This window comes from Manis pentadactyla, chromosome 12 (assembly GCF_030020395.1).
Source record: "Manis pentadactyla isolate mManPen7 chromosome 12, mManPen7.hap1, whole genome shotgun sequence".
NCBI classification, from domain to species: Eukaryota; Metazoa; Chordata; class Mammalia; order Pholidota; family Manidae; genus Manis; species Manis pentadactyla.
The window spans coordinates 73,830,493-73,842,866 of NC_080030.1; the positions used below are offsets into that span (position 1 = coordinate 73,830,493).

The 12,374-nt window shown below is 37.8% G+C and overlaps 1 pseudogene; it reads left to right on the forward strand.

Moving 5' to 3' along the window:
* The first annotated feature begins 956 nt into the window (after positions 1–956).
* Positions 957–9,811, forward strand: LOC130679804 (amine sulfotransferase-like; annotated as a pseudogene).
* Positions 9,812–12,374: the final 2,563 nt, after the last annotated feature.

Consider the following 12,374-nt stretch of genomic DNA (forward strand, 5'->3'; position numbering starts at 1 on the left):
ATGAGGGGCCAGTACGTTTACTCATTTCAGAACCCACATATCCTAACAGGGACATAGGACATTTTGGTGGGGGTAATTCTGTCTGAAAACACTGGCTTTGAAATACGAGAAGCAGACCTTCTTGCGGGGGTGTGTGTGTGTTAAATCTCACTAGTCTCATATATGTAGGTTGTGAATGAATGAAAGGAAATTAACACAGGCAATCATACCCACATATTTGGTCATGAATATCCACTTTAATTATAGTTAACTGAAAGTGTCATAATAAGAATTTCACAGATCCCACTGAAAGCCAGGGTCTGACTTCAGGCTGCATCTTTCCCTTTCTGTCTATGTGGGTGTCACAGATTCTCCTTTAGGTATTTGTAGTAAACAGAACTTCCTTAAGTAAAGTTCGTGGGCAAAGTGAGAAAACAGGGAGAAGGTGGGAAAGATTAAAAGTTACTTCTTTGGAGGGATTGTTTTTATCTGTGCTTAATTAGCTAATGATCAGGGAGTGGAAGTGAGGACTAATATAGAGGTAGGCATGTAGGTAATGTAAAGATACCATATGAAGAAGAGAAAGCACAGAGAACGATTCAAAGAATGCATCTGTGTGACAAATGCCTGGCAGTTTTGAATGGACCACCATCTTAAAAGTGAAACAAAAGCAATCTTTATTGTCTTTTACCTTTACTGAACCTTACATATGTAAAAGAATCCATGCAGACAACATTATCGTTATCCCTAGTTCAACAACGTACATGACTTAAACACTGATGCTATAGTTTTGAACATTTTGAGAACTTCCTCAAGTTAAAAAATTATTTCTTTTACAGGAACCATCTGGCTCAGCAATTACTAAGCCTGATTTATTTTGAAGAGCATCACAAAAGATTGGCAAATGTGGACACAATTGATCGAGTGCCCTTCCTTGAACACAATATTCCAGGAAGACACTTTGACAAAAAAAAAAAATACCATCTCCTCAACTGTTCTGTAGTCACATTCCATACTACTTGGCTCCCAGAGGGCTGAAGAATAAAAAACCCAAAGGAGGAGAGAGACTATGCCTGTTGAAATATTGCTCTTTTTGTTATTTCATTTCTCATTACACTGACTACATGTATCTCATTGTTAGATCATGTGGTATTTCACATACTGTAATTTTTAATAGCATTTGCATTCTTATTTTTAATATTTCATTTTATTTTCACTTTGTGATTTTTTTATCATATAATACATATCATTTAAAAGTAAAGCATATACATACATTCATATATTTTATATTAATGAATATATTATAATAGTATATATAATACATATGTAATATATGTCTCTAATTTTAAATTAACTCTATCACTAAGTATACTCATAAACTACTAGGGATTTCCTTCCCCTTTCCCTCTACAGCCTCCCTGCTTTCCTGTATACTCCCAGCTTATTTCCCATTCTTCGTCAAAGCTCAACATCCATGAAAATCAAAGCATCTTCAGAACCTGTCAGTGTTCTCTGCAGGATGATTCTCTGTCCCTCTCGTCCATCCTCCCTGCATCAATCATCTCCATGTATTGAAAATTTCAGCTGTTGATTAGTTACGTTACTCTCAATTTTAGCTCCCATCACTCATGGGATAATTTCAAAGTTCATGTGCATGGTCTTCTAGCAGGCCGAGACAAGAAGAGGCCAGCCAGGCACCAGGGCCCAAAGTCCAAGGAGGACCTCACTTTCAGGGTGCAGCAATGCACGTTTGTCCTCCTTCAGATTTGCCCACCTGGCCCTGCCCTGGCCTTCTTCTATTCCCAGTCCTGCCAACCTCAGTGTGAAATTCCCAACACCAGTGATCTCTCCTCCACGGACCTCAGCTCCCCTTCTAGCCCTCTTATAAACCACCAAATACTTATGGCCCTCATTGCTTTCTTATTTTACATGTGTATTTATTAATTTGTTATCTATTTTTCTGAACTTAGTATAAAACCATGAGAAGCCAGAGGTTTGTAGGAGGCTAAGTTCACAGTGCTGAAAACAGTGGCCCTCAAGTAGTGGACTTGAAGGAAGGACTCACCCGTAATTGCACTAATTAAATCATGACTTCAAGCCCCTTGTTCAGAAGTGCTTCCTTGTCTGCCTGTTCCTCTCTGGCATTCCCATTCCAGCCTGTGTCAGCATCATTCAGGATCCATTGCCTCCAGTCTTCTGGCAAAGAGAGTCCTACTTCTTCACTGTATTTTAGCACTATGCTGCCCTCTTTCTAAAGCCACTTGCTCCTTTTGTCTCTGTTATAGTCAGCTGGGAAAACCTGTTACAACACAATTGGAATGCATTCCTACCTTGTTCAGATATCTATCTGAGTTACTAGGAAGGATAAAACATAAATACTTCAAATTTGTAGCTGGTCTTCAATCTGATGGCCAAATTTCTCAAATTCTACTACTTTAAATATTTCACATTCTTGGTTTACAAAGTGAACATGTGACACTTTCTTTCCTCTTTGGAAACCTCACCAGCATTCTGCTCTGTGCTTCCACTAGCCCCAGGTAACAACCTCCCATTCAGAAAGTTTACCCCCACTGTGTCCTCTTAGCACCTTTCCCTCCTTGAAAGAAAAAGTGCCCTGTGTAGACAGTGTCTTCTCCATTAGAGATCATTAGGGATCAGCCCCTCTGTTTGTGATCAGAGTCTGTTTTTGTCATTCCCAGTGTGCCCCTAATGAACGTGATTTTGTATCCACTGGATATTTGGATCTGTCTGGTGGCTTTTTTTGGCTGGGGTTCTAGTGGTACTGCGGGTTTGGTGTGAAATGAGGCCACACTAATTTAATAGTATTAATGCTATTAAATATGCGACATTACACAGGGCAGACCCGCATCAGACAGTTAATTGTTCCAAATGTCAGTAGGGCTACTTTGGGAGCCTTGCTCCATCCTCAAAGATTTGGCTCCTTTTTTCAATTCATCATCAATTACTTCTTTCCTGATCATTCACTTTGGCACATAATCAAGGTGTCTTAATGTATTTTTTGAAGACACAGAACTCCTCTTTATCCATATCAATTTTGAACTGCTGTTTTTGTGTTCTTTGAGCTAATCTAGTCCATTTGACTTCTGCCTTTCATTTATGCCTCAAAATCAATATCACATATTTATTAGATTTTATAAGCCAAAGAATCAATTTTATGTCATCTTATTTGGCATATCCATGGCATCTTACTTAGTTGATCTTTTTCTCCTTCTTTACATGTTTTCTTTAACTACTTTAATATGTCAGTGTAGAAATGTAGGAAATCTTTAACCATTTGAAAACATTGAGATAATGAGTCACTGCAGGTCACACTTTTCTGGGCAGTGTGGGTCACTTAGGGATGAGAGGAGCACAGAAATACTAAGAATCTATCAGCTCATCTCCTCTCATGAATCATTGTCACCAGGCACTGCACAGGGAGGATGTAGGTGGATGAAACCTTCTCTCTACCTGAACTGGATGTTTGCCAAGAGGAGAAAGAACAGATATACAAGTGAATCTTCAATAGAGATGCAAGGCCTGGGGTTAACTGAGTGAGCCTGAATGTTCTCTACCCACACAGAATAAGGATCTTAAACATGACATGAGCTGTGCAGATATTAATGATATTTTGTATTCCTGTAAGATTAGCTTGCTTATTAACTAATTATTTCTTCTAGTTGTTTATCATAAACAGTGTTTTATGTGAACCTCCTATTCCTTTCTTTTAAAAAAAATGCTTGACAAGTAACCTGAGTGAGCCAAGCAGTTCTGTTTTCCTCTATCAGTAAGGAAAATGTTAAGTGTACACTGAAGAGTAAGAAAAACACAACATGAGATTTATTTATGTATTGAAATGTATTAGTGAGGTGATCCAGATCTCATAGAATTTTATAGTTTTTGTAACATTGTCACCTGCATTAGCTGCTTATTGCAGGGGAAATGAATGATGTTGCTCTCTCCACCTGGGAAGTTAGGAAGACTTAAATCCTGAGATGGGTCTTGAACAGTGACTGACTGTCTAGGCCAAGCAGGGAGGGAGAGGCATTGAGGGAATGAGAAGCAGGAATACAAAGGTGACAACTGAGCATGTACAACATGGTTGGGAGGTTGTCGATACTAACATTAGTGGGTCCCATCCAACTGAAGGGCCTTCGTGGGAAATGATGATGGAATGAAAGCTACAAAAACAATGACTCCCTCTTTTTCCTGCCGATTATTTATTTATACAGGAACCCTAAAGACGTTATGTGCTCATTTTTTCATTTTTCAAACATGATGAGAATATTGAAACCATCTGCCAATATGGAGGAATTCATGGAACTCTTTTTAGAAGGAAAAGGTAACTGAGCTTACAAAAGTAGCAGTAAGTTCAGACCTATGGGAAGTTTTTAAAGTTAGTGAATTTTGCCGAGGGAAAGAAACTCATGAAATGGAGTAGAATGGGATCTGTGGACAATTTGTCAAGCCGTTTGTGGGGTTATCTTGGATAAAAATTCTACTCACTGTCACACAAACTCAGCATATTGTCAAGATCAAAAAGCCATACCACATGTAAATATTTACGTTTAATCATGATAGGAGTGTGAACAGATCAGGAACTCAGAGGTTTCTGTTCCAGCTCAGCTGAGAAGAGGGCTCAGTTTAGATTACAGAAGCATTGGGGTTTTGGCCGAACTTGTGCATGTGGTAACTTCCAGAGGCTTCTTTGGGACAAAGTTCTGTTCCACATTGTGTTCTGATGAGTCACTGTGACTTGTTGAGCAGGAGAGAGGCCTGCTGTGATAGATGATGGTCTGACACAGGAGAGGGGAGCAGCTCCATGTGCCTTTGGGGTCAGTGGGAGGAGTCGGTCAGAAAGGATTATTCCTATGAATGTTGTTGTATTTTCCTTCTGAATCCAACTTTAGAATACTTTTCTCTTTATATAAAATGTCTTTAAAAAATTCTCCTTTAATGCATGTTATAGTTTTCTGGTGACAGCTGGATGATTCTCCTGTTAATCATGTGGCTGGGAACAAACTGAACTCTATCAATAGAGTTCCTTTTCCTCCTGTTGTTACTAAACTTTCCTGAACCTCAGAAGAAAGCTATAGCTTATTTCTCAACCTGTTCAATATATTTATCTAATTCCTTCTCTGTCTTCCCAAAGTGTATGGAAGCCTTTGGTCTGACCATATCAGAGCTTGGTATTAGCACAAAAGTCACTTCAACATTCAGTTCATAATGTACGAGGACATGATAACCATGAGAAGAGAATATAGCTCTATTTTAACCTAAGTTGTAACTGAGCCTGGCCTAAAGAACTGATGATTTCATATCTAGAATTCTCAAGGGCAATATTGAGTTAGAGATCCAAGAGGTAGTGTTATAGAGACTTTTCCCTGTGTCATCTCCATATTCTATTTACCAGGTTTTCATTTCCAGTTATGGACTTAAATTTCTTTGCATAAAAACATTGTGTGTGAGAGTGATTTCTGGGTATAAGCATCCCTTCGTATACTTGATTATTTTCAACCAGTACATTTCCTTGTCAGTCATGCTCTATACATTCTATTTTCTGAATTATTCATCCTTTCAACATTCCAGTATTATTTTATCACACTGGGATGCATTTGCTGTGAAATTTAATCTCGTGTGCCCTATGTTAAGTAATCCTGATAGGAGAATTGAAAACACAATGTCGGTGTCATTAAGAAAAATGTAGCTCCTAATAACAGTCAATTACAAGTGGTTTGAAGTATAAGGATATCTGTTGTTTGTTGACTGAAATTGAGAGGCAGGCTATCCTAAGGCTGGGATGGCCCCTAAAAGGATGTTGTGACTGTTCCAAGAATTTTCTATTATCTTTTTTTACCATATTTTTGTTGGCATTGATTCTCCTCTCATAGTTGCAAGATGATTGTCATGGCTCAATTACAAGTCCTAAGAGGACAGCATAGACAGCACCCACAGTGGAAGTAGAAGAAACAGGAACATAAAAGAATTTTTCCTTTGCTCTGTTGCCAGCTTTACCCCAGGAGGAAATTCAATCTCAGAAGCCTCTGTGTGACTTAGTCTTTCTGTTTCAATGCCAAAAGTGCATCAGTCACCAATCTAGACTAATCTTTGAAAAGGAGAGCAGTAGTGCCATGAAGATCTGCTCAAACCGGACCATACCTGGAACTGCTGCCAGGACAGCACCAAGGGTCTTTTAGCAAGAAAGGAGAGGATGAGGAGATACACAGGCAAAGGACTAATGGTGGCCACCTTCTGAATGTTCATGGCCAGCTTTGGTCAAAATCTACCCCTAGGTCATGATAGAAGCCTAGACTCTCTGGTTGAGTCTCTATCAGCTACCAAGAGAGAGTCAAGTACATGGCTGCCTTTGCAACCCTCCTCACAATAGGACTTCCTCCAGTGCCTCCAGTCACATGTGACTTTCCATCCAAGGCCTGTTCCCAGCTACCTGCAGGGAAACTGAACGTCTAACTTTTCTGTGAACTGACATCTCACACACTCCATGCAACCACAGTATTGTATATATTGACCCTTTAGTCTATATGTTTCCAACTTTGCCTCCCTAGGAAAACCTGTTTCCATTTAAGACCTAGAACACATTTCTCTTGCTCCTTGAATCTTTCTCTGATATTGGTTGCACACTCACTTTCTCCCCATGTGTTGGTATACTCAGTGCCAGCTCTGATTCCATTGCTATCCCTGTATTTACTTGCACCATCACCTGGGGTCATGTCTGATATATAGTAGCTACTCTCATGAGGTTTACCTGTTGAACACAGATAAAATGAAATGTGAGTTATCTAGAAATAAACCATAATTAGGGTAAAGTACTTGACAAAGGAAAGCTTAATTTACCAAGAAAGAATAATGAAGTCCCTTCTCACTGTGTAATTCCTAATTTATAACTAGCCTAACCAACTACATTTTTTCAATCCGTGATGTTATTTCACTGTGGCACTTGTGTAATGCTTCTTTGTTATGATTTGCCTAATGTATCAGTCTCTATTTTACTTCAGGATCTGAGAAGTTCTATATTAAAAGTATGTAAATTTCTAGGGAAAGAATTGAATAAGGAAGACATGGATGCTGTTGTGAGTCAAGCCATGTTTGAAAATATGATGAAGTCTGACCCACATGCAAATTATGAAAACGTACTAAACAGGTGACCTGAAATTAGAAAAACAGATGGCCATTTCCTTAGCAAATGACGTATTCTGTCATTACTGCTGTACTTGCATTTGGATTTTCTTTAAAAAGAAAACTTTCTGTGCACCTATATCTTTAGTTCAGCATCAAACTTTTATGTTTTCTCATACAAATCATCCAAAGAGCAGCTTCTGGACTTCTTGCCAGAGTTTCACAAAATGGAGCACTCCTTGTCTTCTCTCCTCCACACAGTTGATTTTTCTTTTTATTGCTCCATGCTCTCAATGAGACTATTTTTTTGGTCCCTGAAGTTTATTTGAGGTGTAACCTACAATCACAAGGTCTTTACATGCCCCCTAAAAGTCTACCAGTGCCTAGGACAGTGCCTGCAACAAAATGGATGTTCATTCATTTTTAGACTCTTTCCCTTCATTAACATGGCCACAGTTGTGATGATAAGTGAATGACGGCTCTGTTGGCCCTGACTGGCTGCTTTTACATCTCCACAACTTTTTCTGAACATCCTTCAGGTGCGAATTAACAGCACACACTTGCTATTCTTTGTTGTAAAGAGTGACCATTATGTATCATATATCAAATCAAGATCTCACATTACAAAGTAGGGGAATATCTCTTTTACCTGGCCTTATGGTAAGTGATATTTTAGATTAAATTAAATCATTATACAACTGTTAAGAGTTGAACATATTGAACTATTTTCATTCTATACAATCTTTCCAAATTATACCCTATGATATTTTAGCTGTGGATGAGTTTATTGTGTGATACAGAATTATAGATACAGATTTTTCCTTAGAGAGTTCTATGCCTCTATCAAGTAGCACTAAATACTGTCTTTGTTTTTTAAAGATTTTTTTGTAACTCTTCATGTCTTAGGTATCTTCCCCATTCTCTTAAAAAAATTGAAGCAGTGGTAACAGGGAGCCAACCTGAAGAGTAGGTGCTCTCTTTCCCTTTAGCCCAGCACAGACTGTTGTGTTCTAGATGCTAAGACCATTGTCATCTGTCATTACTGCTGTACTTGCATTTGGATTTTCTTTAAAAAGAAAACTTTCTGTGCACCTATATCTTTAACAGGCCTGAACAAGAAAGACTGAATTGGTAAATAAGGAAAATCTGAGTGAGCAAAATATCTTTGTAGAAGTGAAGTAGATTCCCATGTATTTACTACAAAGATAGATGCACACACACTTTGCTCATTGAAGTTAGCTTCTTGAATGTCATTTGCATTGGTATGACCACAGGTGCATTAAGATTTCAGAGAGTTTTTAGTTTATTTCATGTTTTTATTTTCATTCCCTTCAGTGTATTTTAGAAGTCATTGTGTCTTCTCTTGCCTCTCCTTCTCTCAGCTTCTATTTGTCATCACACTTCTGAATGACTGTAAATTGAGTACCAAGCTGTGTCATACCTAAATTGAGTTAATATGGACTAATTTCAGTGCTGGCTTCATAAACTCTATGACCTTTGCTATATTTTCACATTTCTCAGAACATATATGTCCTCATCAGGAAATATTAATTCACTGATATTTGATATGGGATTTTTATAAGACTTCCATAAAATACAGTAAGCAGTGCTAGTGTGGAATTAAAGAATGATTAAATCTCAGTGATTTCCTTTTTTATCCAGGTGGCTGACAGCTTAGAAAGTTGAGTAATTGTATCAAGTTACAGTATAATTAAAATGATAAGTTTATTTACCAGCTTTCCATAAAGTGAGAGAGTGAAGACAGGGCCACGGGGAGGAGGAACTTGGAAGTTAGAGGGGAGAGAAAAATAAAAGTGGGAAAAATCATGTTCCCCCAGTGCTAAGGTCCCACACCAGCACCCCCTGCCCAGACACTTCACTGATGCAGTTGTTTTGTATCTCCCCCCAGGTACCATTGGAGACTGGAAAAACCACATGACTGTTGCCCAGAATGAAAGGTTTGACAAGATTTTCCAAAGGGAGATGAAGGATTTACCCTTGAAGTTCATCTGGGATATAAATGAAGAATAGAATCCTAAGCTCAGCCCAAATATTTTAAGAAAGCATGTTCAGGAAGAAACATTTAAGATACACTCTAGTCTTTTACTATTCTTGGATCACAACTGAAAACCTTAATGATTAATACATACTACATAGAAAATTACACATCCTTTACATATGCGGCCAGTTTTCCAGTTCCTGGGTTCATCAATTTCTGATGAATAGAGGATTCTCCTTATTGTGTTAGTATATAATTGTACTATATATAGTAAAATATACTAAAATATATTAATAATAAAATAATTTATACTAAATTATACTAAAACAAAAGGAAAATTTTATTTTACTTTTGAGTAATTCCTCAGTTCTTGATTAAAAGAAGAATTCATAACATGTTATCAATTTACTTTCATAATGGAAGGTTTGACTATTGTAAAATACTGCTTATTGTCTTTTTTCATGTTAGAGAGCTTAATATTTACATAACCATGTGAGTGAAACCTTCATTTTAACTCTTTTAGGTTTTATGTTTAACTTTGGAAGGTTGCCACCCCAAATATGTTCATGTAGTCATATAATGTATATTCAATTGATCTAGATAATATACTTATGTTGCAAAAAGTTATTTTTTCTAATGGATAAAAAAGTGACTCAAATTGTTTATTGAATAGTCCATCATTTTTCTTACTGATTAAAATGGACAGTATCATGTTCTAAATAATTCTATGTACAAGAGTTGAGTTGTGTAAAATGTCATATTTTTCTCCTAATATTGTTTTCTCTTTCAACATTATGGCATATGTATTCCTAAAATATCATAAACTTTCCAAAAGAGTCTTCTGGTACTATGCTAAATATTACTTTACACTTAAAGGTAATATAAAAATGAAACCATATCAATTAACTATTCCTATTCAGCAATTACTTTACCCTCACCATTTATTTGTGTTTTTTTCAGATCATTTGATAAAGATACATTTTACTTACAAAAAGTTTGCTCATTTCTTGTTACACTTATTCTTAAACATATACACAAATGTATATATGAACATATATTCTATATATATATAATATTTGTACTTACTGATAGTAGGAAATTTAATCAGTTACATTTTCTTACTGATTATTGCTACTCATGGATTTTTGTCTGCTCATTCATCATCAGGATTTCTGGATCTAAATCCAACTGAATGGGAAGCAGTGCAGTTGGTCTGAGGCCAGCAGCAGTGTGGAAGCTGCCATCACTACCCTCCAGCTTCTGCAGACCAATGGGAAGATCTCGGCTGCTTGGTGCCCATTTAGGGTGGCTGGCTGCCTCACTGCTTTTATTTCCATATGCACAAAGATCTGCTCATGTTTCCTAAGAATTACAAATAATTTATTTCATCACTGATGCCTTGAAAAAGAAGGAAAAGGGCCCTGATTCTTGCAATGGGAGCAGATTTCCCAATCCCCATGACTTCTCCTGGTACAGCAGTTCTCCTTTCTGAACTCATAACTTCCCAGGAGTATACGAAGAAGGTGACATTTGTCTGCACAGAAACATTTGTTTTCCCTCCTTTCTATTTATTACAAAATGATTATATGATAATTTCCTCCTTAGAAACCTCAACAACATTTTGCTCTGTGGCTCCACTGGCCCCAGTGAGTGACCTCCAATTCAGAAATTTACCCCACTGGTGTCCCTTCATTGCCTTCCCTCCTTAAAAGGAAAAGTGCAGTGTGTAGACTTTGTTCACTCCTATTAGAGATCAGCTCCTCCATTCGTTGTCAGGGTCTGTTTTTGTAGAACCCAGTGTCCCTCAAATGAGGGTGATTTTTGTCTCTACTCCACAGGGTCCTTGGAAACGTCTGGAGCATTTTTGGCTGAGGATGTGGTGGTGCAGCAGGTGTGGAGGGAGATGAGGCCAGGAATGCTGTTAGATACACTCCAGGTCCCAGGGCAGCCCCTGCCGCAGAGAATTAATTGGTCCAAAATGTCAGTAGGGTGCTTTGGGAACCTTGTTCTCTCCTCAAAGATTTGGCATGAGCAATAATTTCCTTTTTTCAAATTCATCATCAATTTCCTGTTTCCTGATCATTCTCTTTGGCACATAATCAAGATGTCATGTTACACGTTTTGAAGGAGACCGAACTCTTCTTTCTCCATATCGAAATTAAGCTGATAATCAATTTGGCTCTGCCTCCAACTTTCACTGATGCCTCAAAGTCATTATGACATATTTCTTATATTTTATAAACCAAGGAATTACCTTTTTATCATCTTTTTGGTCTATTCCTGGCATCTAACATAGTTGATTGTTTTCTCCTTCTTTACATGTTATCTTTTCCTAACACTGTCACTTTGACAAAAACCAACAAATGTATGACAAGAAGTAATTCCCAAAACATAGGTAGAAACAGGAAGAATCATAGTAAGGGAATAAAAGTAACTTCTTTCCTTTATGTATCACCTTTTGAAGGAGTGCTATTAGTTTTTTTACAGAAATATCAATCATCATTGATATTTGTTTGATATTATCAACCACTTTGTTGATATCAGACAAGTGCCATGGCTGCAGGACTCTTTCCTGGGCAGTGTGGGTCACTGAGGGATGGATGAGAACAGCCCAAACATACAAAGAATCCATCAACCCCTGTCTCAGCATGAAGGGTTGTCTCTGGGCACTGCACAGTGAGGGAGCAGGTGGATGGAACCTTCTCTTTACTTAAACTGGATGTTCCCCAAAATTAGAACAACAGATTGACATTCTCAATAGAGATACAAGGACTAGTGTTTACCAAATGACCCTGAATGTTCTGTACACACACAGAATAAGTCAGTTAAATACAGGCTGGGGCAGATATTAATGATATTTTGTATTCCTGTAAGATTAGCTTGTTTACTTGGGAAGTTTTTCAGCTTAGTGAATTTGACAGAGGGCAAGAGGCTCATGAAATAGAGTAGAATGGTTTCAGTGGACAATTTATCAAGTCCTCTGTGGGATTATCTTGCATGTCCACATCACGCTATTCATACAAATTCTACTCGCTGTCACCCACACTCTGGATATCGCCAGGATCACAAAGTCATATTTCAAGGGGATATTTACATTTTACAATGAAAGGAGTGTGAACCAATTAGCATTTCAGGAGTATACAGGTTTTTGTTGTAGCTCAGCTGAGAAGGGGGCTCAGTGTACATCACAGTAGGTTTGGGTCTTTGGCAGTACATATTGCATATGGCAACTTCCAGAGGCTTCTATGGGACAAAGTAC